General features: G+C 36.5%; 1 protein-coding gene across 1 annotated transcript in view; it reads left to right on the forward strand.

Moving 5' to 3' along the window:
• LOC116179364 (myosin-G heavy chain-like) overlaps positions 1–26,367 on the forward strand; it is a 155,211-nt gene that overhangs the window by 57,408 nt on the left and 71,436 nt on the right. The gene's annotated exons all lie outside the window — the stretch shown is intronic.

Raw genomic sequence — 26,367 nt, forward strand, 5'->3', positions numbered from 1 at the left:
TGTTTTACTTTCAAAAACAGCATTTCAGGAAATAATTCGTAGGGGGCCCCCCTTTTACACAGCGAAATTTGATGGCCGCCTGGCACACCTTCAAGGTATAGGCTAGCTACTGGAAAAAATTCCAGGACTCTAGGACCATAAGGGGTGATCTTCTTCACTTCGTTACCACTTACCAATAATTAGGAGAACAAGTTAACCTTGCACAATCAAATGACCTTCAGATACGTATAACCTTGTACATTTTTCAGTCGCATTCGATGGCCTGGGCGAAGAGGACTTCCCGGTTGCATAACTAACTAAGGAGGGACCTTGTTTTATGGTGCAAGGTCGTGATCGGAAATTTTCCCTGCGTTTTTAAAATTAATCCATATCCAGACCATCCACATTTGATTTTGGGAGTATTTTTGTAAAGACAATTTATGCCTTTTAAAATGATGTGTCAGTCGATGAGGGAGGGGAGAGGCATATTATAATATTTTGAAAGTTCGTTTCGCTGGTGGTACGAGGGTGAATGCTAAATTTTCCATTAAACTTCCCCCTCGTGTTAGTTTTTGCAGGTTTTAAATGGCTTTAGTTTATAAAATGTAGAAAATGGTCCACCATCTGGCCTTATTATATACACTAATCTTATGCATGATGGTAATATACACAATAACGGACTATTGTTATTAAAATCCAATTTTGGCATAAATGTCGGTTTAAATGATAAAAAAAGAGGAGAGATGAAGGCATTATCAATCACGAAGAAAAATGAAGCTGAAGCAGAAGCAATTTGTGCACAAACAACTGAGAGGCTTTTAAGGGTTCCGAGAGACTTTAATGAATCACTGAAAGTGATATAATCTAATAACGAAATTTATTAATAATCGGCCGAACACCGGAAAACTTTATCACTTTGATTACCTACATTAAAGTGGATAATGCAGGAACTTCGAAAGCCCTTCATAAATAGTTTAGGTGTACCTTCACAGATGAACTCGAGGTAAAGGGTGATATAAATGGGGAACACGTAGTTTCTGCGGTATATTGTTGGTATCAACACTTGCAATGAACTTTGCTGAAGAGTATTTTGGCGCAATACTTTCAATAATGGAGACGCCTGTTTAAAATTCAGAAGTAGAAATATGAACGTCAAAACAACCTTTCTCGGCTTTGTTAAGAATTTAATAAAATTGTCAAACACACCAACACGCTGCGAAAAAAAAGACATTTGAATTGGCAATTTAAGAAATCGCCCCCCGGAACGTGGGTGGTGAGGCTTGAAATTAATTTAGTCATGTAAGATGTATTTTAATGATATACTATTTCGTTGTCATAATCAACCCTTCTCGACACAATTTGAGTAGATACGAAAAGTCCCCCTTCACTTTACAACGGATCGGTAAATAATTCCCAGGCGGAGCACGTTCCACTTTATAATAGCGCGTAAGTCAAGCTTTATTGAAATGCTAACCAAGCTTACACTGCGAGCTTTCGGCGGTATCCTCGACAGGAATGCGCCCCGATATGCTTCACGACACCGTCGAGAAATCCTCACCACCTGCACGTTGTTTTATACGGCCGCGCAACCCCTCGCTTTAATAATCGAATATTGTATTGTGATCCCGAATCCATTAGCGGCATGTCGACGGCTAAATTTAATTAGAGATTTTCGGTCGCGATCCGCGCTACCAGCGATTTTGGAGAACACGCGGAAATGCATAACTTTATAGAGTGACCTAAATGTCACGTTACTTACATTCGTTATCTCTCACATTTTCTTTCGAGCCCTCAGGACTAATGAAGCTTGTTTCTCGTCCCAGCAAACCGCATTTAGATTCTAGTTTGACGAATTGAGGATAACTTATGTTGAAGTGGCGTTTGATGCGAACATTTTCTCATAATTGGTCAGTAACTTAACTGGGCCACCACAAGAATTGTCATTCAAAAGTCGATTCAAACACAAATCGAAACAAGTCTTATCCTAGCCAACTGAAAGTTCCGTCTGAGAAATAGTTTAGACTTTTGGTAAATAAGAATGGGGCAGTTTTGTGTATTTTCTTCATTTAGTTAAACACAACAGACCACGTATAATCAAGGACCAATAACGTAGACAAGTTTATCGAAAAGGTCTCAATATTTGAATGGCTGTTTCCTTTCCTGCATTTTTCTATAATGGCATGTTCTGTAAATTATCTGGTTCTAAAATAATCAGTGGAAAAAATTAGTTTGCCAACATTTTTCAATACATTTTTAATGACACCTTTCCTGTTATTAGTTCTAATCAATTCCAATGTGCATGAATGAACTATAATTCATTTATGTATGGTGACATTTCGGACACCCAAAAGAGGTCTGTTTCTTTCCTGATTTCTTTACATTGATATAAGTGTACCAAATTCTGCCCATTTTTGTGGTCCGACCAACAATTTTAATTGGAATCAGGTCAGCAGAACACAATCAAACATATTGCATAATTAGGCGCTAATTAGGTGCTAATTAAGTGCCCTATTCCCGAATTAAATGCTCCTTTTTTTAAATTATGAAGAACCTGGCAAAACATGTAATAATTTAAAAAAAAGGAGCATTTAATTCGGAAATAGGGCACTTAATTAACACCTAATTAGCACCTAATTATAGTTAGTTCACTCTTCATTTTCTTGGTTTAGTGTTCTGCTGAGTTCATATGAACCTGGCAGAACATGTAATAATTTAATTAAAAAAATGAGCATTTAATTCGGGAATAGGGCACTTAATTAGCACCTAATTATGCCATATGTTTGATTGTGTTCTGCTGACCTTGCTCTGCTAGGTTCATGGACATGAAAAACCAAATTTTGTCGAGATGCGAATCTCCTTTACACTTTCGATATATGAGGTAGGAATTTTGAGATCATTTTGACAAAAGCAGAAAGGATATACCCAAAAGCCTAGGTACGGACGCAAGTTCGATCCCTTTATCTGTTATGATCCCTAAGAAAAATAAGGAAGAAACCAAAATGCTGGGGACTTTGGGAACGTAGGGCCCAAAAGCTCCATTTTAGACCTTCAGTTTAATTGCAATAACCACTTGTTGTGGTATATTGCACTACCTATTATTATTAACGGGCTCCTAGCGAGTTTAGAATTTTGCGGTGTCTGTCCGTCTGTCCGTCCGTTAACACGATATCTCGATAACGAATGAACCGATTGCGATAAAATTTAGTAGATGGATTCTTTATCATATTTGTAGGCCGGAGTTTGTGAATTGGCAATGTAGCCCAAAAAATAAGGAAAGCCCTTTTGACATTTCCGTGGGTTATGAACCGAATTGCATGAAATTCTATATACGTATAAAACGCAATTCCAAAAATTGAGCCTAATCGATCAACATTCACAGTGCCCTTTTCTCATCTCGACCATTTATAAACCGAATTGCAAACTTTTTTATTTATGAAATTATTTAAATGAAATTTGATACATAGCCATTTGGAATAAAAGCAAATTTAACACCAGTTTCAAAATTCCTTTTTGCGCATGCGCAGTGACACATATGCACTTTAAATAAAATCAGGTTTAAAATTTGGTTTTACACATGCTATAGCCATACCCAGGAGCACGTTTTCTATATTTGTTTAGTTTAATTACACTCATAATATTGAATGTTGTCCCTTAATGCCTGATACAATGAATCGAAACAAATCTCCCCTATTTTGTATCTCTTTTACTCGTATGCTGGAATATTTGATCATATTACAAAATTCATGTTTCTCTCTTTGTGCATAATTGAGGAAGAAACTGAAGTGATTTATTATTAAAGAATTTGTTTTTATTTTCAGGTAAGCACCAAATCGGCGCCTAGGACAGTATGGTAAGGCATTTGCATGCCCTTGTAACAACACCCAAAATTCGCAGAGTTGTCGAAAAAGGGAGCCACCAAACATTGAAAATGTAAAACGTTCACACGTCTTCACCTGTCTGTCTGTCTCTCTGTATGCAGTACAGAATTGCGCAATGCATTTCAATCAAGTATGCTTTGTTGAATTTGCATTGGTTTTTTTCTAGTAGGTTATGTAAGTATCTATATCCTGTAACGGGAGCTCCGTAATGGGGGAGCCTTTTTTAGGGTTTGAATTAAATTTTGTTAGCGTGTTCAAGGTGTGTCAGACGGCCCTCTAATTTCGTCCAAAAGCCCCCCCCCACGAATTATTCCTGAGATGCTGTTTTTGAAAGTAAAACGTGCATAATTTTTACATACGACAACCAATTGGTCAATCAAGCGACGAGATTTTTCATGTGACTAACTTTGCCGAGCAGTCGCGCATAAACGAGTAAAAGGTATAATTTAAAAAAATAAAATTTAATAGAAAAGAAAATATTTAAGTTTGAATTTGTAAAATGAACGGTGGGTACGGCCACAGTCGGCGAGACGGTACGGTAACTCGAGCGCCACCAGGAGATTCGGAAACCCTGCTCCTGGTCAAGGTCGGGTGGTCGGTCGCTGACGAAGAATCTAAAATAAAACTGGGGCACAGGGAAACGGCAGTAATTTCTATAAGCGAGAACGAAAGCATAAATGATTAACGGTATTTACTAGGAAAATGAAGGAAAGCCCCTTTAAAATTAACGGAAACAAACGTGTCAAACGTAAAGAGTAAATAATGCACACTATGCGCTATGCAAAACGACAAAATATAAAAATCAAGCTCTTACCTTTTATAAAATTCCCAAAATAAGGAGAGGGGACACCAGAATTTCGAGCTCGTCCCACTAATTTCCAAAAAAGTGTTAAACAATTACAACTTCCTTAATTACTTACTCGATCCCTTGTTATTCTAGAAATCTAGGACCAGCCTTAAAATTCATGCCAATTGAGCACGCTTCATTTGACACTAGACACGATCTAATCAGATGAGATTTGCTGCAACTACGGTTAATTATACTTACTACTATTTCTCACTCTTAGAGAAGGAAGTCCCATTTGAGTTCGTCATAGTACCGAGTATTAATTATAGCTGGTAGCTTCCATGTTCATTAATTCTGATATAATTTCTGTAGGAAAACGGGTGCCTCTTTACATTCGCTATAAACGACTTTGTGTGTCATTAATATGTTTTGAGTTAATTGGGTCATTTGAATTGTACGACGAGTATTCTTTGAGGTTTTGCAAGCAGAATCGTCCGTTTGGTGTTTGGGTTGCGCTTCAAAATTTATGTACGTTTTTCTTCTTCTTTTTTATCTTCTTGAGTCAATCCCACTTCTTACACCATTATTACGTTTAAAGACTTAGAAAGAAGCATTCAGTTAAATGTTGAAGTTTTTTAAATTTTATTTGCCTAGCCTAGCAAACCTAGTGTTTCGGCCACCTATAAATTAAATTGAATACACAACAGTCCGCTACGAACGAGGATATAACTGCAATAGACGAATTTCCATTTCCTCGAATTATAAGTAGCGGGCGATCCAGTTTTTCCAAAGTTGGACGACTAGAAGGTAGATATAATAGACATTGTATCCTTTACCTAGTTGTATTCAGTACGGACCGTTTTACTTTAAGGATTTCGATCGGTTGCAATTTTGACTTTGAGACAATAATTAGAAATATCCTTAAGATTCTGCTATTTTTACACGTGTTGGATTTGTTGCAAAAGTAATTGTCCATTGTGATCTATATTCGTGCATGAATGCGATTAGGAGAAGGCAAAAAAAGTTATCCATTTAAAATCAGTATTAAGTGCCGAAAATCTAACTGAGTTACCTATATTGTTGTGCAAACAACGTCATTTCGAAACGCCAAAAATAAGGACAGGACGACCTCTATGTTTTAATTCATTAAGGGTAAATTTGAGGGATTATTTACGAAATAAAGACAAAGTTGGTTTATTTTATGTGAAGGTGTATTTCAGTGTTTGTTTTTCCTCTTTAAAATGTGTTAAGATACGTAATTTTTCGTTTTTTTTGTTCAATTTAGATATGTCGACGCATCTGGTCATGTTTGCGTACTTTATAAAAGGTTTTATTTGGTCGTTGCAATGTGGAGTTTTATCATGTGCAAATATAGATTAACACTCACTTTCTCTCTGTTAAGAGATGCAGAGGTGTTTTGCCAATATGTGTGCGTTATTCCGGCGTAAGTGGGGACGCGTTCTTTTCAAATAATTTCATAATTGTGACTAACAGTGTGATTTGAAAATTCTTAAAGGAGTTTATTTTATTTATTCATACTCCGAGACACTTTCAACCGTGTCAAGGAATGGTCACGTTTCTCTTTTTATTAAAAGTTAAAAGCTTTTACCGTCTGAACAGCCCCCAAAAATTGTGTCATTTTATTCATCAAACCAATTTATTACTATACCGCAACAAGCGTAAGTTATCTTGATTTTACAATCAAACACATTTCTTCTTTTCAAATTTGCACTTTAAATTACGGAGTGCAAAATAGCGTATATACCACAAGACTAAAATGGGCCCTAATCTTTTGGGTGCTGCACCCATAGGAAAACACAAACCTTAATATCTTGGTATATAATAATTAATATACTTACTATTATGCATCTAGTACCACTAGTACAGAGATACTTTGAAGCGAATATTCTAGAAATCGCGATAGACATCGATCCGTGATAAAAGATTAGTAATCGGCGATAAGAAACGAGACCGGATGTGACTCATTTTTTCCGGGAAATATGACGTGTTTCTTCGGGAATATTCTAGATTATTCGGAAGCAAATCGAATTGTGTTTCGAGTAAGTTCCAACATAGATTTTTTCTGTTATAAATTGTGAGTGATAAATAGTATATATAAATTGTTCCAATTCAAGGCTGTTATAAATGTATTGGTAGTTGGTTGTAAATAAATAAATCACATAATTCAATTTACGTTACACTATTACAGATAGGTCGCTACGATGCAGGGGGGGGGGGGTTTATAGGTCGATTGTTCTGAACCATACAGAGCTTGACTCTTTACTTTTTAGCATCCGGACTTGCGCCTTGGGGAACAATTTGATACCCACCTGCTTTGAAGAATTCGCGTTACCTGAACCAGATGCTCTCTCTTCCGATGTTTTCTGATCAGACCCCACACAAATGGCTGATCTTACTTCGTAAGTTTGGTTATGCCACATGCGATTTGCGTAAATATCCCGCTAAACCCATAAATTGCCGTAACAGCTTCTGGATATGTGCTTCTAATAAATCTTGGATTTCTTTTTGCCTGGGCGAACCCTTTCCGACCAAGGTGTGAGGATTGCAAAAAATTGTATTTCCGGATGTTGAGAGAAAATCTTGCAACAGATAGTGCCTCTTGTTTAAGGCGACTCAAATCCTCCTCTACGGTTGTTGAAGTTGGGACCAGAACACTATCCTCGTGTAAATTTCTTTGCATTTGAATTGATAAGATTGCTTTGCTATTGAATAGAGATATAGTTATTTTATAGCATACATTATGTTAAAATGACATTTTAATAGCAATTAATGAGCGGGATAAGCCGTTCTTTAACCGTGAGGATTGATAAAATGAAACAGATGAGTGTGTATTCTAATGACATCTGTCATTCTTATTTCAAATGCACTATATAAAATGACGTCCAGAACATATGACAGGGGTAATGAAAGCTGTAAAGTATTTTGAGTCTTCATGGACTTGGTTATGAACCTCATACGGGGGGAAACCAGTTTGGAGTCGGAATGGTCAAGCAATATTTGGGAAATTAAACTGGTATTGAATACGACCGTCCAGAAGAGTACCACGAATACGCCTATGCACCTTTACTACGCATTGAGAACTCCACTCCCCTCCTCCCATCTGTCGGCAATCGTCTATTGGATCGGCAACCGGTCACGAGTGCCCTAAATGAGGAAAAAGTTTACGGCTACTTCCAAAATAGCTCAATTTAAACCTATTAATGATACTTAAATATCGTTTAATACACTGTCATTTTTGAGAGTTGTTTGGTAATTGTGTACGTTACCCAATTCCTCACACTCAAGATACGGTCTACCTAGAAATAATTCACTTTAGTTGTCGGAAAAATGCGATACTGGAAAAATTGGGTTTTAGTGGCTGCAATTTCTCAGTAAACCCAACAAAGGGCTAGGACGATCTTCCCCGACCCTAATTCTTTACCGTTCTGTCCCTAACAGGTGAAGCTAAACAATTACAACCTTATCTGACATTATTACATTTCTCCTGTAATAAACATGGCGTAAATCTTATCTTAACAAAGCTCTTAGTATCGCATCTGCATTAATGACATTTGGTAACATGAGAGCGGCTTACGGCATATTTGCGGTTTCGAACTCGGCGGGGGCTATTGATTTTCGTCCGTAAAATATCGTCTTTCGCAAATTAGTTTGCGGGGAAAAACTTTTCCAAATTGTAATCATGGGGCAGGTTGCGTAGGTATAACTAATTACCCCTACAGATTGAATTTTGAAAGAAACTGCGATATGGGATGAGTTTGACGAACTGACAGCTACCCAATTTACGTTGATGAGCACATTTTTTAACATGGCACAAATGAATCAAGTATCATAATTAGCAAATCTCATTAACTTAATTAGAAAATGTTATACTAATACTAGAAATTGAGATTAGTAACCAAAGCTGTACTAAACACAAGGTATTAGCATTAACAAATATTCGGGCTCTCCCCAGCGTGGGGACAACTGTGCCATTAATTTGTCTGCTTATATATTCGGGTTGGCAAATGAAAATGTATGACTTGCACTCCAAGTGTACACGTAAACATGGGGAAGACGACTGCAAAACTCTCCCTAAATCAATGCATTTGGGAAAGTTTGCATACTATAATTTACGCCCCACGTTGGGCCAGGTATAGAACGTTTGCTTTTTTGCGCATAAAGAAAAGCCGGAATTGCTCCGGCCTAGCTCAGGGAATGTACCAGCGCAGCACAGGGGAAAGCGATGGGAACTCAGGGATATTGCGTAGGTTCTGATTGACTGGATTAATTGCGCCACTACGTTTGAAAGCGGAAGCAGGAAACGTAGAACCTGTGTGAGAACAAAAAAAAAAAACACCTGAAAAGAAAAACAAAGAAAAACAAAACACTACAAATTAGGGGTTGAGAACTGATCGTTTATTTATGGTTGTATATAGTTAGATAAGTAATACGGTAAGGGGGTAGCGCGAGGCTCCCAAAATATTGAAATTAATAAAATAATAATGAAATAGTTTTCTTTGATTACAGATAAATTTGACACGCAGTCGCAAGGTCCACCTAGAACGCTGCTTTAGGTTCTTTTCATAAAAATTAAATGTTAAGGCAATTAGTGCCGGGGATAAAATCAAGGCCTTGCTTTTAAAGGGCTACTAAATCAAATACCTGACCTGGGGTATACTATGGTACGAATAAACACAAAAAAACAATGGCTAGCTTGATAACTGCTTTACAGATTATTGAAATAGTAGGTCTTATGCACAGTAGGTACTAGCGCCAGAAATAGTTCATAAATACTGACACCTGAAGGGTTGTCAAAATGTCAAATATCAAACCCCATTAAATATTCAAGTTCAAGTAAACAAATATCGTTTACACATAAAAACAAGTGACCAGTTCTATTGTATTTTTGTCGCAAACAGAATATCGGTAAATACTCAGATTATGGTGGATAAAAATAATTATGTCGGGAACAATTATAGGACAGAAAAAAAAGGAAATACAGGACGGAATCAGGAAAGAAGGAACACAAAATAGGTTAACCAAGGATATCTACGTCGAGGGTGGCTTCTGGAGTGAGTCGCATACAATAGTTTCATAAACATTGAACAGCTGACCTTTCAGTTGATTGGTGGCAGGCAGCGTACCGCTTCCACCGGATTGTCTGAAGCTCGGCGTAGAAAACGATGGTGACAGGAACAAGAACGATACCGCAACGACTGTGTCGACAAAGTTGGAATCCGGAACTCAGGATAACTGTCCAGGCATCAAGCTGATGGTGGCTGTGATATGTCCGCACCAGGGGGTGGCGGAATGACTTTCCACGATTTACGTTACCGTCTGATATATTATGTATAGATGTTACACCAAAAAGAACAAGAAAAGGAAAAGGCTCTAACGGCGTTAAACGAGCCAAAGTAATGATCGGTGTCACATGTGCTTCCAGATCCGCTGGGCGAAAACCCAAAATATTCCCAAGGGAAATAATAGAACACCCTTCTGGTAATAAATTTAGGTAATGGAATCTTCAAAGTAAGTAGATCCTTCCAAATTTAAAGGCTTAAAATTTTCTCACAAAATGAAGATGTAGCAAATGCACACGACAACCTCTTGTTCAAAAGTGACCGGAAAAGAAAAGATAAGAAGCGAAGGAATTTTATCAAAACCAAGGACGACTGGACAGAAGAGTGGACAACACGAGCATAGGCAACACACAATACTTACGGAAGAAACATAAGGAACGAAACAAACTGTTATACGGCCCCCCCTTCCAAACGGAGGAACAATGAAAGTGACGACAAGTGAAGCTTGGGCAACAAATTAAAAAAAAAACCTTAACGGACATCTCCCCACAGCATTGAATCCATCCGTTACTGACCAGTGTTCCCATCGATCCTGCAAACACCCCCATTCATCCATTTATTCAACCTAGCATCCATCACACATTCAAAGACACTGGGCAGGAACAAAGGAACCCAATAACTGTCTCCCCTCCCCAGATAAAAACCTAAAGACCCTCCCCAAAAACCCACAAAACTCCCTTCCCCTGTAGTTAGCTGACAGACGTACTACGAAAGAAACCCACCCGAAGGGAAAGAAATGTGAAAAGAATAAGAATGAAGGGCTCAGATGGAGGAGCAGGAAATTGTAACCGAAAAGAACAAAAGCAGTGGATACAATCCCTAAAATGGACCGTCCAGCGTCCCCTGCCTACCAACCCAATAAATTATTAACCTGATACTAAAAATGTAAAATAAAATAAAATAATTCATAGCCTTTGGAATTGCCTAAACTGACACCGGGTCACCAACAGGCAATACAAAATAACTATCCGTGGTCATCATTAAGGTATGGTTTAAGATCTTGCACGTGCCAAGTTCCTGCGAACTTGTTATGACTGTCCTGTAACTCATAAGTGAGATACCCAATTTTCTTTCTAATAGTAAAAGGGCCTAAGTATTTTGGCGTTAATTTAGCGGTATAATTTTTAGTTGCATCCGAAATAGATTTATTTTTCCTCCATACTTTTGTTCCAATGTTGTACTCTACATGTCGACGTCTTAAATTATAATCACGCTTGTTTTTTATATGCACTTTTTTGAGTCGTTCCACAATTTGAGATGCAATATTTTGAAACGATTCAATGCGTTTTTCAAGATGGGTGGGCATTTCAGAGGAGGGAGTGTTTATGTCTGTCTCGAAACTGTCCCCTCTTATCCTATGCTCTTTTCCAAAATTGGTAAAGTATGGGGTATATTGGGTGGATTCATGGCGTGCTGTGCGAAGGGCGCATGCAATGGCTGACAAGCTAGCATCCCAGTGCCTATGATTATCTTTTATGAAGGTGCTTAATAGTTGTTTTACCACCCGATTGACGCGTTCCGCTGGGTCGGCTTTCGGGTAATATAAAGGTGTAAAAAGAATCTTTACGTGATACTGATCGCATAAGTTAATAAATAATTTACTTCGCATCTGAACGCCATTATCGCACACGATAAACTGAGGGACACCAAACATTAAGAAGACATGATCTTCTACACATTTTACCAAGGTTTGAGCCGTAGCTGCACGTACAGGAAATAATAGCACAAATTTGCTGAAATAATCACTAATGACTAGAATGTGAGTATGGCCTTTGGTAGAGCGTGGAAATGGACCCATAAAATCTAAACTAATCATTTGCCAAGCTTCATATACTTTGGGGCGATTACCCATTAAACCCGCAGGTTTTTGTTGATCAGCTTTGTGCTGAGCGCAAACTTCACAGCGTGAAATGTAACGTTTTATATCACACAGCATCTTCGGCCAATAGTATCGCGTTTGTAACCTCCAAAATGTTTTGTACACCCCCAGATGACCAGAAGTCACCTCATCATGATGAGTGTGTAAAAGGGTCATTCGACAATCTCGCGGTACCACCAGTTTCCAATTTTCGTATTCTGTGGATATGGAAGGACGTTTAATATGTTTATATAAAAGATCATTCTCGACGCGCCAACCAGGGTATTTATGCGGAGCGTTTTCTAAGTTAGTAAACATATTTTTATACCATGTATCGGTTGTATTTTTGAAACTTTCAAGCTCAGTTTGAGTTGTTTGGGTGATGGTGTTAATGTGTACGGGCACAGAACGCGATAAAAAATCAGGCACAAGATTTTCTTTGCCTTTCCGGTGCACTAATGTAAAGGTGTAAGGTTGCAATCGCAGTGCCCACCGAGCAAGACGTCCTTGCGGGTCTTTTAAGGAGTGAAGCCAGAGAAGTGAATGGTGATCCGTCACTACGGTAAAATGAACACCTTCAAGGTAGTGTCTTAATTGTTCGATGCTCCATATGACAGCGAGGCATTCCCTTTCGGTGGTGCTGTAATTTCGTTCGGTCCTAGTTAAGGATCGAGACAGGTAGGCAATCACTTTTTCACCGTCTTCAAAGGTTTGTGTCAGCACGGCCCCCAACCCGTATGCGGAAGCATCTGTTTGAAGCACGAAAGGTTTATCGAAGTCTGGACATTGTAACACTGGAGCTATGGATAACAATTCTTTCAAATGTTGAAATGATTTTCCACATTCAGCACTCCATTCAAATTTAACATTCTTTTTTAGCAGATCAGTCAAGGGAGTTGCTACAGTAGCAAAACCTGGTAAGAAACGTCGATACCATGAACAAACACCGAGAAAAGAACGAAGTTCTTTGATGGTAGTAGGAATTCGAATCTCTAAAATCGCTTTTACTTTATCTGGATCTGGATGCAAGCCATAATAATCCACAACATAACCCAGATATTTGAGTTCAGGGCGACAAAAATGGCATTTGTCTCGGTTAACAACCAAGCCAGCAGCTTGTAATCTATCAAATACGAGGGACAACGTTTTCAGGTGAGAATCAAAGTCTTTTGATACGATAACAATATCATCCAAATATACCAAGACCGATGGTTGTAGATCTATTCCCAGGATGTTGTCGATAATTCTCATCCAAGTACTTGGGGCATTAGTTAACCCAAATGGCATACGCCGGAACTGAAAAAGTCCGCGGCCTGGAACTGTAAAAGCTGTATACTGACGAGACGATTCGGCTACGCCGACTTGCCAATAAGCAGATTTGATATCTAATGAGCTGAGATATCTAGCATCGCGCAACTGGTCCAGTATCGAAGATAAATATGGAATCGGATACGAGTCTTTGGCGGTTACGGCATTTAGCTTTCGGTAGTCCACACAAAAACGATAGGTGTGGTCTTTTTTAGGTATTAAACAAATAGGAGAAGCCCATGCACTTTTGGAGGGTTCAATGACTCCATTTTCAAGCATGTCATCCACCGCTTCATTGATAATTTTTTGTTTCACAGGGCTAACAGGATAATACCGCTGTTTGATCGGTTTGACGTCGGGAGGAACAATGATTTCATGTTCTCCAACAGTAGTTAAGCCTAACACAGATCCCATGGTTGAAAATTTGGTATCAAGAAGAGTTTCTAACGCTTGTGTTTGCTCCAAGGATAGTGCAGGGTGATCGATGACACCGCATCGAACAATAGATGGTGATGGTGTAAAGTGCCAAACATTATCTGTCAAGATAGGAATAATCCCTACGGCTTTCCAAAAATCGATGCCTAAGAGTAAATCTTGGCATAAGTCCGGAATCACGAGTAAATTTATGATAACGGTTTTATTTTTAAGGGTAATGGGAGTGGTAATGTACCCAGACGAGTAACATTTGTCTCCATTTGCAACAGTGCAAATCGTGGTTTCAGGGATCATTGCTAATCCTAAACGTTGTAACATATGGTAACCTTCTTTCCCAATTATGGAACGTGACGAGCCAGAATCTAGGAGTCCTAGAAGAGGAACACCACTAATTGTCACTTGCACGTAAGGTCGAGCATCATTTGTAACGTGTTGTATAATAAAATCTAGTTTCATCTTAGTTGGGCAAAATGGTTCAAGAGGTAATGGTTTCGCCTGATTAGGGGCCGTGAGCTCGCGGCGATTCAACGAGTTCCCCCGCTTGCGTTTCCCGAAAGGCTATTGGGATTACAGTGCACGCAAGTTTTTGTTGTAAAGCCCTTTGTACCACATCGGTAGCATAGGAGCAGTTTGGGCTCAGAACATTCGGAAATCGTATGCCCTAATTTTTGGCAATTCCAGCATGGGCAACACAACTACTTTACGCGCAGAAAACATGGGAACGAAACAAACTGTTATAACCCGTCACGTAATAAACAATGTAAATGTGACAGTTATTTTTATTAAAAAACAACGCCTCTCTCCTGGAAATCGCACTTGTAAATAAATTTAAGGAGTTTCGGCTTGTTTACCAGGGAATCCTTTTGTTTTCAAGTCCGCCGAAATCGTAAATCATTACGTTGCCCTGCTTACTCTGGTCCCAGGCTTTATGATTCTTCTTCAGAGCATAAATCTTCCGGGGGTGAGTGTGCCATTTTATCTCTCGCAATGATGAATTCAATTTTTCGACGTCGGCGACCGATTTACCCGCGAACTTGCACAACAGATTCCACTCCATACGCCCGACCGTCATTAAAAAAAATCCTTTCTTAACGAAATTTTCGCGCGCCATTTATTTCGGAAAATTTAATAAAAATGAAATTTATATAAAAGGAAGTCTGCGTAAAATACGTTCTCTCATTGGGTATTACAATAAAACTTTTACGGGCGCGGTCGACGGTGGTATTAAATCTAAAACGTCATATAAAAAGGTGTTAAAATCCGGTAATATTTTTTTTGAAAGGACATAATTTTAGATTCATAGGGAGACTTGAGATTGAAATGTGTTTTCTAGAATAAGACATTCGCGGATATTGTGATTTATTACTGGCCGCACTTTACTGCAACCGCGCCTTTTTATTAAAAAAGTTTTTTAGGGGTAAATAGATTTGGAATCCCAGAGGATTTTTTGGTATCAACTTTCGCGCGCTAATATTGCATTAGCTTAACAGTTTGTTGGCACTTAGGCTACTTCCCTTTGAAAATTGCGTAAGCTTCCAAGACCTTACGTTTTATACAGTTTTAAAACTGTATTCGCAATCGATCTTCGCGAAGTATTTGAAAAACTTTTCGAAAGATTTATAAAGCACTGAAAAAGAAATCCTAGATCAGCTTTAAAGAACCTTGAATTTAAATTGTGTAAAACGAAATTACACCAAAGAAAACTGTTCGTAAAATCAAATATTATTCAGGTTCAGTATTCGTGCCTCTAAGCAAAGAGGCAGTCAGTGTACAAGTTTATCTCTGAGATTTCCTACACGTCAAATCAAGTTTTGCTAACAATTTAATTAAATTGAGTGTGCACGCCACTGCACAAAGTGATTCCTTAAATTGCACTGTAAGCGAAACCAAATTAGGGGATATTTATAATCTCATTTGTCAAAAGTAAAGCAACATTAATGTGTATTTGAAGTGTAAGGGTATTTTTGTAAATTATTAGTAACCCAATTTCAAATCAATAAAGTAATTAGAAGTAAGAAAGTAAACTTACAATAATTGTCACTTTGGTGTTATCATTTTGCTGGCCAGTACAAAGACAAAAAACCCATTTGTAGCCAATTATCAAACAAAGGACAGGAAATCTCATGTGTAAACCAGGAAACCGTAAGAGTAACAAAACGATCATTCGGATTAAACAAATCTGGATTCACCTTTGAATCTTGATCTACTTCTGAATTTAGCCTCGAGTTGTGAAACAGAGCGGTGGGCGACAATTGATTGATTTCTTGATCGATTTTTCTAAACCACGTCGAAGGGCCACATAAAAAAATTCCCTGAACGTCAAATTAGAGAGTAAAGGCACATGATTTATGGTGACACCTGAAAGCTTCTCGCTGAAAAAGATACAATCTTCAAAACGTTGTTTTGCAATTTGGAATGATTAAAGAAACTAATTGTATTTTTATAAACAAAGCGAAGTGCGATACCTTAATATGTTAAGGAGTTTCAGGCGCAGGTATAAATTCTACTGGCACTCGGCAATACGGCACGATAGACCAATTGTCCATTAACACCTCTAACCTGGTGATTCAGAACGTGTATTCTTGTAAAAAAAAGGTGGGGGGGGGTCATTTTTTACCCCCACGGGATGGAGGTCCTCTACTAACGTGCGGGTTAGCGGGTAGGAAAAGGGGATCTGTAGCACTGGTTTATTTACAGACTTCTAATTAAAGCTTCCAAAAAAGGTGGTTCGTTTTGAAGTAACAGACGTGTACCTACATTTTAATGGTCAGGTGAAGTTTCCATAGACAGCCTATTGCAATAGCCCGCGAAGGAGTGATATTATAATGCTTTACGGGCCGTTTCAACAACTCGTCTACTGCAAATAAACATAAAATTATATAACGCTGTGATATGGCGGATTTTAATTAGCACTTAAAAGTATGCTTTAACATTCCCAACTTGTTCCCTTAGTGCGAGCATAAAGTGTCAAGTGTTTGACATTTGCTTATTAATTAGCAGGTTAATGTGCACAATTATCGTAGTACATAATCAATGCCAATACTAAGAGATCAAGCGCTCTTGCAACACCTGCAATTAATAATTTACAACCTAACCGACTTCTACCCCTATCGGGAGCTTTCGTGTCAAATGAGATTCTGTTTCTGTTCTCGCCAATAATACTATGCTCAGGTGCGATCTATTCTAGGTAATCTTTTATGTATGCCCTCAAGCAATCTCGATCTGCCATTATTGATATATTGGGGTATACATTTATTAATAAATTATGTAAGTATTTGCTTTTAGTACAAATAATATTTTCTCCCTCTCCGAACTAATTAGAGCTCTGTGATCACCTTTGGCCTCAGTTTACAGGAATGGATATCACAAACTTGTCACTTTTAGAACTGTACACGAGGTTAAAATATCTTCCACTACACCCCGGAGGTTTTTCTAAATAAACTTGGTATTTTGTATCTGGGCCCACGTATAATGGACAAGTAGATTCTCGCGCTTCTAAAATGCGAACTTTTAACCTGTAAAAAAGTCAAGGTTCTGAAGTATCTTCTCAAACCAATATTGTTCTTTATAATGCGACGAATCTATCTGGAGCATTGGAGTCAATGAAATATGTGTCATCTTTTCGCAGTGGCTTTCAATGAGCTTTTGTTCTTTAATGGGTGTTTGGCGTCTAGATAGTGGGCATTGGGATCATAGGGTACATAGGTACCTACGTTACATGCCGTACATTACTTACGTGGCATCTAGACATAAAGTACGTACGGAAATGGCATCGTAAACCATTTTTGTAGTCCTGTGGGATTTGAAAACCGTTCGGGATTGGTTGGAGAAAGAGCATTAACCAATAGACAATTTACTTATTTCGCCATTTTGTTTTTGGAAATAAGTCATTAAGAATTATTTATAGTAGGGAGCATTCACCGTCTGATAGTCAAAGTATCAACTAGATAGATTTTGATTTCCATTTATTAGTGTCGTAATTATGGCTAAAAAAGTAATAGTTTTCTGTAAATAATTCGAAAGGAACGAGTTTCAATAGAAATTCATGTGTCCATTCTGTTTATGTATAAAATAAATATCCATCTGTAAAAAGGATTATCATTGCGTATTTTGTTGCTATTCAATTATAATGTGAATTAAAAAGTATTTAATGCAAAATATCTTAGCCGAGGTTTTCTTTTGCAATATAATTACTTAGAACTTCCTAAGGAAAAGATGTAAAAAGGAAACGTGATTGGAAACAGAGAGGATCGTAAATTTTTAATCAATACATTGTGTATTTGTGTCATTAAGAGCTAGCCGGAATAATAAAAGGAAATGAATAAGAAATTTCAAATTTTGGATAAAGAATCCATATGATGGTAAGTAAAAGAGTTCAAAACCCTTAAATGAAATTCAATGCGTATCGTATTAGATTAATTAATTAATTTTGTTTTAATAATCGCTTTTAATCTGTTTCCTTTATTATTCAGATAGAGTTGTGTGTAATGTTTTGTTAAAGTTTATCTCATTTACATCCGGTCCTTGCGATAAGAAATGTGTAATCGCTGCGTAACCTAATTAGCTTCAAGATCAGAAAACACAGGTGTTCTGTATTCGAAGACGTCGCAGTAATTTGTTAAAAAACGAGGAGATAAGGCCTATTGTTTTGGTGATTCGCAGATTTGCCTTATTTGAGCGTATTTTTGCAAGACAGTCTGTCTTGCCAGTTGTACAGTTTTGTTGAAGAAAGTAAGTTGAGTGCTCTGAGAGATTTTTATTACGTCGTTTAACGTAAGGGGGAGGGGGTGTTTATCAAGAAGTTATCGCTCATGTGAAGCCTGTCTTAGTACCCGTCAGAGAGAGTTTTTCCACCACCAAAAATCCAATTTTACATATGCAATTCAAACGAACCCATTGTCCTCTAAATCGAAATTTAAGTGCAATCAAAGATGTGCAGTTCTGAAGTATCTATGTCAACCAGATATTTTTTTATCTCGTTAAAATAACTAAAAGAATGTGCACAAGGTTATGGAAGCTATCACATAATTTAATTTAGAGTATACACAAACCAATAATTGTATATTTAGATAGTACCAGTATTCAACACGTTGTGGCAGCACAATTTATTTATTATCTTTGGATTTTAAAACATGCTGCGACCTCTGTTATTTAATAGCTGATTTATTAGTAATGTTGGTTGCCTAATTTCATAAATAGTTCAATTTTGTAATTCATATGTTACCCTTAATACGTGATCCTTTAACATAAAAAAAATTGTTTTGCAGTTCATGTGGCCCTTAACAGCGCCGATAGGGAGACGAGACGAGAGAAATGAAAAAATAAAAAAAAAACGCAAATTGCCACTGGGTTAAATGTAATACACCTTTGCAAAGGGTAATAATTCTTAATTATATTTCTCCGCAGGCTAATGCTACTCCGGAGTGTAATTTACTAGGTCAGTTTCCAAATCTAGTTAACTAATTTAATTTTAAAACCCTCCACGGAGAAAGGGTTTCTTGATATTGCACGTCACTTACGCGTTGATTTAGTTTCGAAATCGTACAGAGATTGATGGATGTGTGTACATTGTTCATTAGATTGTTAATATTAATATCTTCAATTAGCAAAGTGGTGTTCGATTTAACAACGTTAGCCGCGTCTATCGAGTATCTAATTTGCGGATTGGCAATCATGTTTCGGTGGTAAACCAGGTTTGAGTTTCGTGTTAACGATTATTACGTTTAGACGGGGAAATGTGTTTTGAATGGCAGGAAAAGACATTCGTATACCACATCATTGCCCATAAGGTTAGATCCAAAACAGTAATTTCGTATTGGGGTTAAGTTGATAAAAGTAATTTCTACTGCACGATTAATTCTATGGATTGCTTGAAGGTGTTCGTCGCAACTGAAATTGAATATTTAGCACTGTTTTATTAGTACGCTGTAGATATCTATTCTGGGGAATATTAGGATAGAAATGCCGCAACGGCAAATTAAATCAAGAGTAGATGTCATTATTGTGGATCCATTACGTTCATTTTGGGATTTCGTCACAATCATCGTCACAAAACCAAAAGTGGCGAAAGCTTCCATCGAGTCCTAAATTTTGGCTAGAATGTCTTTTCGCGAAGACGGGCCCGTTGTTTCGAGTGTGACCGTTCACCAAAAATTGACAAAAGTGTGCGAAGTAACCGAATTTGCGCTAAAATCGACGATTTTAATATTCGCGGTTCGTATGTTCTGAAAGGAAATAAAGTAGCGATCCGAATGTATTTTTTTAAGAAGACGCCTTTACCCGCAACGAAAGAATTCAAAGATTACGCTTTGTGTCGTCACCGTGGAGCACGTGTTTTATTCTCCTCTACCCTACATTCAAATGGGCCAATAAACGTTTCAAACCTAACGCTATACAAGGGAAGTTAATAATCCATATCGATCCGGCGACGCAGAGCGCGTCGATATTAACTATTTTTCATCTACGATTTGCTTAAAGGGAAAATTTGGACAGATGTATGTGTGCTTTGGTTAGAAGCTGTTGTAATTTTATGTTACGAATAGTTACTTTGGCTGTTTCGACAATTACTCAGGTCTTTTTTGTCTTTCGTTCACTGCATCCCTACAGTAATATATGATTGTGTTAGCATATTTGCCAAATTACCGGCATTCAACTGATGCATTAAAGTATTGTCATTTATAGCGGATTACAAAAACAAATTGCTCTTTTGGAATTATGCTGATCATACTCTTTATTAAACGCACAGAGATACGGCAAGATTCCATTGTGTTTTTTATCGTAAATATGTTGTTTTTCAGTTTTTCAGCATCGCTGTAGTTAGGACAAGTGACCTTCGTAGCGCTGGTTTTACCTGCCAACAGCCTACCAGGGTGTTTCATCTGGGGGCGAGCCACCTATGTTAGGTCAAGATTGTTATATATTGCACTTGGCATTGAGAATTAATTACTTTATAGGAATATTTTGCCACGACATGTTCCTTTTGTTGTAATGTGATAACTAACGTTATCTTCCTTCTACTACTTATTTGATCCGAGTAATTATGAATATTAGACAATATTTGCCAAGGTGACTTGTTTCTGATATGTATTGTGCTACTTATCTCTGATTCCGATGTTTAATCTCGACTTGGTGTAGCAGGTGAAAGTGGCAAAGTCCACATATGTTTTTATGTGTCTTAGAAAGAAGCCATCTTGCTGATATTTCTAATCGATTCGTTTAGTCGACCCTTAACATGCAGTAACTGAATATTGGTTTTGTGTCAATCTTTGTGAAGCCAAGGCAAATATGTCAACTGTCGAAGCCTATATATTCCTCAACACCGCACATCCTTTTTTGAGAGATCCTTCACATACTCCTCTGTATCTTTGTATAACTCACTCACATCCTATCTACGTTCGTTGCCTAAATCGTTGTTTAAAATTAAATATAAAGTGTTTCTGTTATCACAACAATGACCTGAAATTTGGTTTTGTAATATTGCATTTGTTAAAGTTAATTGTTATGTTAGTTTGCCACCGTTATTGTAAATGCGTTGTTAATTTGTGCTTACCAGTTGTATAGGTTTAGTGGAAGAGCAGCCCTATGGCTGAACTACGCCTATTCTAATAAAGGCATTATTATTATTATATAAATACTATATATTTGGACTGGCTACCCAATATGCAAACTTATGTGAATTTATTATAATGTTTTAATGTTTGTTTTTTATGTTATATAATTCTTTAAGAATTCCAGTGGAGTCTATGATTCGACATTATAATACTTTACTTGATAACCTTCCTAACATGGATTCATGCCATTACAAATAACTAATTTTGCTATTAAGTTTAATATTAATTTGTTGGCTGGTTTTTTCTTGCTCCGTTCCATTTTTCCCAGCCTATTTTTATATTTGTAGTCCGTGAAGTAGATACTTTTTCTAAATTTAAACTTGCAATGCGATTTATTTTGATTAAATTTCGGTATTTAAATCATGTACTTGCTTTATTTGCATTCCTTACTTGATCCTCACTTTGACAAACAACACATATCTTGTAGCGACTTTTAAAAACAAGACGTAGTAAGTGGCTCTAGTATTTTTTAGTTAGTTTGGGAGGGAAAGTTTTGAATTTAAATCTTTTCCAAATCCAACTCATGTTGGAAGGCGCTATTATGGCCACTTTCTCCGTCTGCCCGAAGTCTTAACTACAGTTTTCAAGATATTTTGTTCGTTCTTTTTGCATTCGGTAGCTAATAACTCTGACACCACAACCAAGAAAATTCTTGACGATTAATACGCGAATGCGCAGTCTGCGTAATTTCAACTTTTTTATTTATAGAGATATTTTTGAAAGTTTAACCACAACTGCGTCTAGTAAATATTGCATATTGTAAAAATCAGATGTGCGCATGCGCAATGTCAACATGTTCATTGCTCATTTGAAGAGATATTTTTTTAAATTTTAACCATAGATTGTTGTAGGAAAGGCAAACATATTGCATATTTTAAACATCATGTGTGTGCATGCGCAGACTTTCTTATTTATAAGAATATTTATGCTATAACTTATTTTCCTTTGCACACATAAATAGTCCGTTATATGACCTTTCGGGAAGTACTGATCAATTCATGGAAAATGCGCTAAAGTTACTCTCCTTAAGGCGAAAACGTTTTTTTCATTTTTTTCCCTTATGGCGGTGGATATTGCTGGTATGCGGTCACTACCACCCAACAGACACTTACTTATCTAGTTCAAATTACACCATTTTCTATTCTTTTTATCGGGTTCTGACACAACAATAAAATTCTAACATTGACTTTAAAACTGTTATAAATTTGAAAGGCCTCAATCAAATTCCGTAAGTTCCATTGAATGGTGTGAATATACACATTTTGAATAAAATCGGAAATAACATTCGGATAAAAAGAAATTAGGAAAATCTGAGACATCTCAAAAATTACCCACAGTTCTGTTAATAATAAATTAAACAAATATAGCAAACGAGCTCCTGGGTACGGCTTGGCTTGGCATTACGTATTCTATGGCTAAAGCTATGCTCATTTTGAATTTCATGCAATTCGGCTCATAACTAACGGAGAAGTCAAACGGGCCTTCCATATTTTTTGGTCTACATTGCTAATTCACGAAATCCGATCTACAAATTTGATAAAGAATCCACCTCAAAATTTCATCGCATTCGGTCTATTTGTTTTTGAGTCATCGTGCTGACGGAAAGACGGACGGACAGACACCACAAAATTATAAACTCGAGCTCGTTAATAATCCAATAAACTAAAAAGTATGAAGCTTTAGCAATTGAAATGATGGCAGTTTGGAATTTCAATAAAGTCAATATTATACCAATTGTGATGTCTGCTACTGGTGTAGTGTCGTGCAATTTTAAAAAACATCTAATACAACAATTAAATTTAAAGCCAAAATTATTTACGTTGATACAAAGATCTGTCTTACTGCGAACATGTCACATTGTCACATTGCAATTTTTCGATTTAAATTAAAATCTAAAGTATATTTGATGTAAATTTGATTTTTCCTTTTTACCGAGTTAACAATAATAATTAAAGAAAAAAGTTTATATAAATATCTCAAATACCAAAAATAACTTATGGTTGGTTATTACCCCCATAATTTATAATAGTTATACCAATGTAATTGTGGAATAATAAATAATAACAATAGTCGAAAAAAAACTTTGAGCATGAAATAAGTGAAAATAAAAAAAATATTGACAATTATTTTTTTAGTTAATTAACTGAATCTAATAATATACTAAGGGAGGAATTAAATATATCAACAACGTGGGCTATATGCTATTATATTGATTACACATGGTATATACAGGGTGGTGACTTGCGTAACGCATCATAGGGATTTCAATGTAAAATTCATAACATGCGATTATTGGCTACCCAAATTATTTTAGAGCAAAAATGTATTGAAGTTTTTTGTAGAAAAAATTTTGTTACGCCAATCAACCGTATTAGTTTTCAATTTTTTTCATATAAAGATGGAAAATTGGAAAAATAAAACCCGCATCTTTTTCAATAATCTGCGATGCCATGGAATTTTCTAAAACAAAAAGTAATCCAGTTATCAATTAGCAGCAGTTCGAAATGGATTTTATGTTCGACTCGATCATAATACGCTGAGTTATGACACTGTTTAGCGTCCATAATCTGCTACTTTATTGGACTAGTCCATAATGATAAAGTAATTTGGACTCCTGTCACTTGTCAATTTCTTTGGAAAATGCATTTTAAAATTACGATCTGTTTTAAAGAAGAAGTACACGGAACAGAATGCTATAATTTAAAGAACACATATCTATATTATACATTTCAATAATTATAGATAGGTACTCAATTAATGTTAATAACACAGTTGTTGGTAATGTTAATTCCCGATGTACCTTTTTGATGCAATATTTCGGTGGTCTCTACGGCTTTTAAATTTCTGAACGAAGAATTTGCCATAACGATTCCCGTTCCCAAAATTTTGCTGGCAACACTAATTTTAGAATTGTCAGATCTCTGTCAGAATCTCCTTTTCTTTTGAGGTAAGGAATTAGGCTGGGAAATTTGCTTATATCCACTCCCTCATTTAAATTAATTGTCGATCGTAACATCGAGTACTTACTCCATAAAGAAGAACTTTTATAGGAGACCAACTCACTAAAGTACGCCAATATACAGTCTTCCGTGGTGCAATTGATTTTCTTCCCCTAGTACCACCTTCTGTATTCCCTGTATGCCGCCTCGTATACAGTTTTTGATTTGCTTGGTAAACGCATTTCTCTGGCATTGCAGGCTAATTGTTGTATACTGTTGGACCCATCAATTTCTTCTGGACTCATCTTGGGATTCATAATTAGGTACAGAGAATTAGTTAATACCCAACGAAATTGACACTAGGTACACATCAACAGATTTTTTTCCAAACAACACGTATCTATGACAACACAAAAGGCACACTATGTTATTTCTGGTTATTAAATAGTGAAATCTATACCAAGTTTCAGCAAATTTTCAATACATACATGAACTACATTTTCCGAGTCGAACATAAAGCTAAGTATGTTACTCGTACATAATCAGACTTTATTATCTCGTCTTTTTTATTGGCCTCGCGCGCAAGCGCGCTCTGCCAATAAATTCGACTCGTCCACTAAAGTCATAGATTATGTACTTGTAACATAAATAGCTATTATGATCGACTTGGTTACTGTCTTGCAGTTAATGGTGACTTATTCGAACATTTATTGTAAATTGTTATATTAGGAAACCGTTTTTAGTAATTTGGTCTTTCTTTATGTTGAATTCGCTGTTCTAAATATAATTTATTTTTCCAATTTTCCGTCTTTATTATGTAAAAAATTGAAAACTAATACGGTTGATTGGCGTAAAAAATTTCTATAAAAAACCTTAATACATTTTTGCTCTAAAATAATTTGGGGAGACAATCGCATGTTATGAATTTTACATTGAAATCCCTATGATGCACTACGCAAGTCACCACCCTGTATAGGAGAATTTTGCAGTATTTGGGTTCTACAGATTTGCGATTGGAATTGCGAATGACATTTATGCCTATATAGTGCAGGACAAAAAATACATTGTTACTTAAAAATTTAACACAAATCTGAACGATTCTCATCAGAAACAACAATAACTCACCTTTAAAGCACCACATCTGGCTCGAAGACAATAACTCTTAACTTTGTGACCAATTGGATAGTCAAACTTTCTTGTATTACACCAATTATTTGATTATTTCTTCATTCTTAATAAACACAAACTTTTTAAACTCGAAATGCCATGAGTAAAAACTTCTACACAACATTAAACTTGTTTCCGCACTATTTAACTAATATAAGAACGATTACGTTTTCTGTTTTTAAAATTGCACAGCTATTTGGACTACCGGTACCAAAATTAGCGTCACAGACAAATACGATCTCTTTCAAAGTAACCCAAGACAGCCCCGTTTACTTTAGCAAAAGCCACCCCCTTTAAACAAATCAACATCGTTATCCCCGACGACACTCGAAATTCCATTTACGCCGCCAGAATTGATAAGACACCTGCATCGCCTATCTCGCATTTCAATTAATTCCTGTCCGATAACAACTTTTTATCGACACCTGACGAGGAAAAACTTCAAACTCATGTACAAATTTCTATTAAATTTTCCCTAAGTTTCCCGTTGTCAATTTATCATTCAAACTAAATAGAACAAACAATTAAATCAATAAAACAATTACCGACTAAATTTACAATAAGAAACCCTTATTTTAAAATGATAAATCAACAAATTTTTATTATTTATTTATAAACAACGGTTTACACCAATAACTTTTACAAAAATATTTCAAAACGTGAACGAATATGAAAGTCGTAAATCACTGCTATTGGTGCTTATACTTTTTTTGTTTTAATGCAAGGTAGGAAGGAAGGAATTTGCACGTTTCTTTAAAATAGTCCCTGATATATTACGAAGTAGTACAAAATATCACATTAAACCCTCTAAACATTCTGCCACGGTGGTTAGCGGTAGCCATTTTCGTGCACGGGTTTTCAAAGTTACTTTTGGTTAATCATCTAAAAATTTTGAAACTTGGTTGGACAAAGTTCAAAAGTTCGGACGGTCGGATTCCCCTAATTAACAAAAACATATTGTAGCTTATCTATTCCTTCAATTCTAAGAAAAATTGAGATATACGTAAAAAAATTGATAAAAACAGGTTCTGGTCATTATTAATCAT

Source organism: Photinus pyralis, unplaced genomic scaffold, assembly GCF_008802855.1.
Source record: "Photinus pyralis isolate 1611_PpyrPB1 unplaced genomic scaffold, Ppyr1.3 Ppyr1.4_LG8, whole genome shotgun sequence".
NCBI classification, from domain to species: Eukaryota; Metazoa; Arthropoda; class Insecta; order Coleoptera; family Lampyridae; genus Photinus; species Photinus pyralis.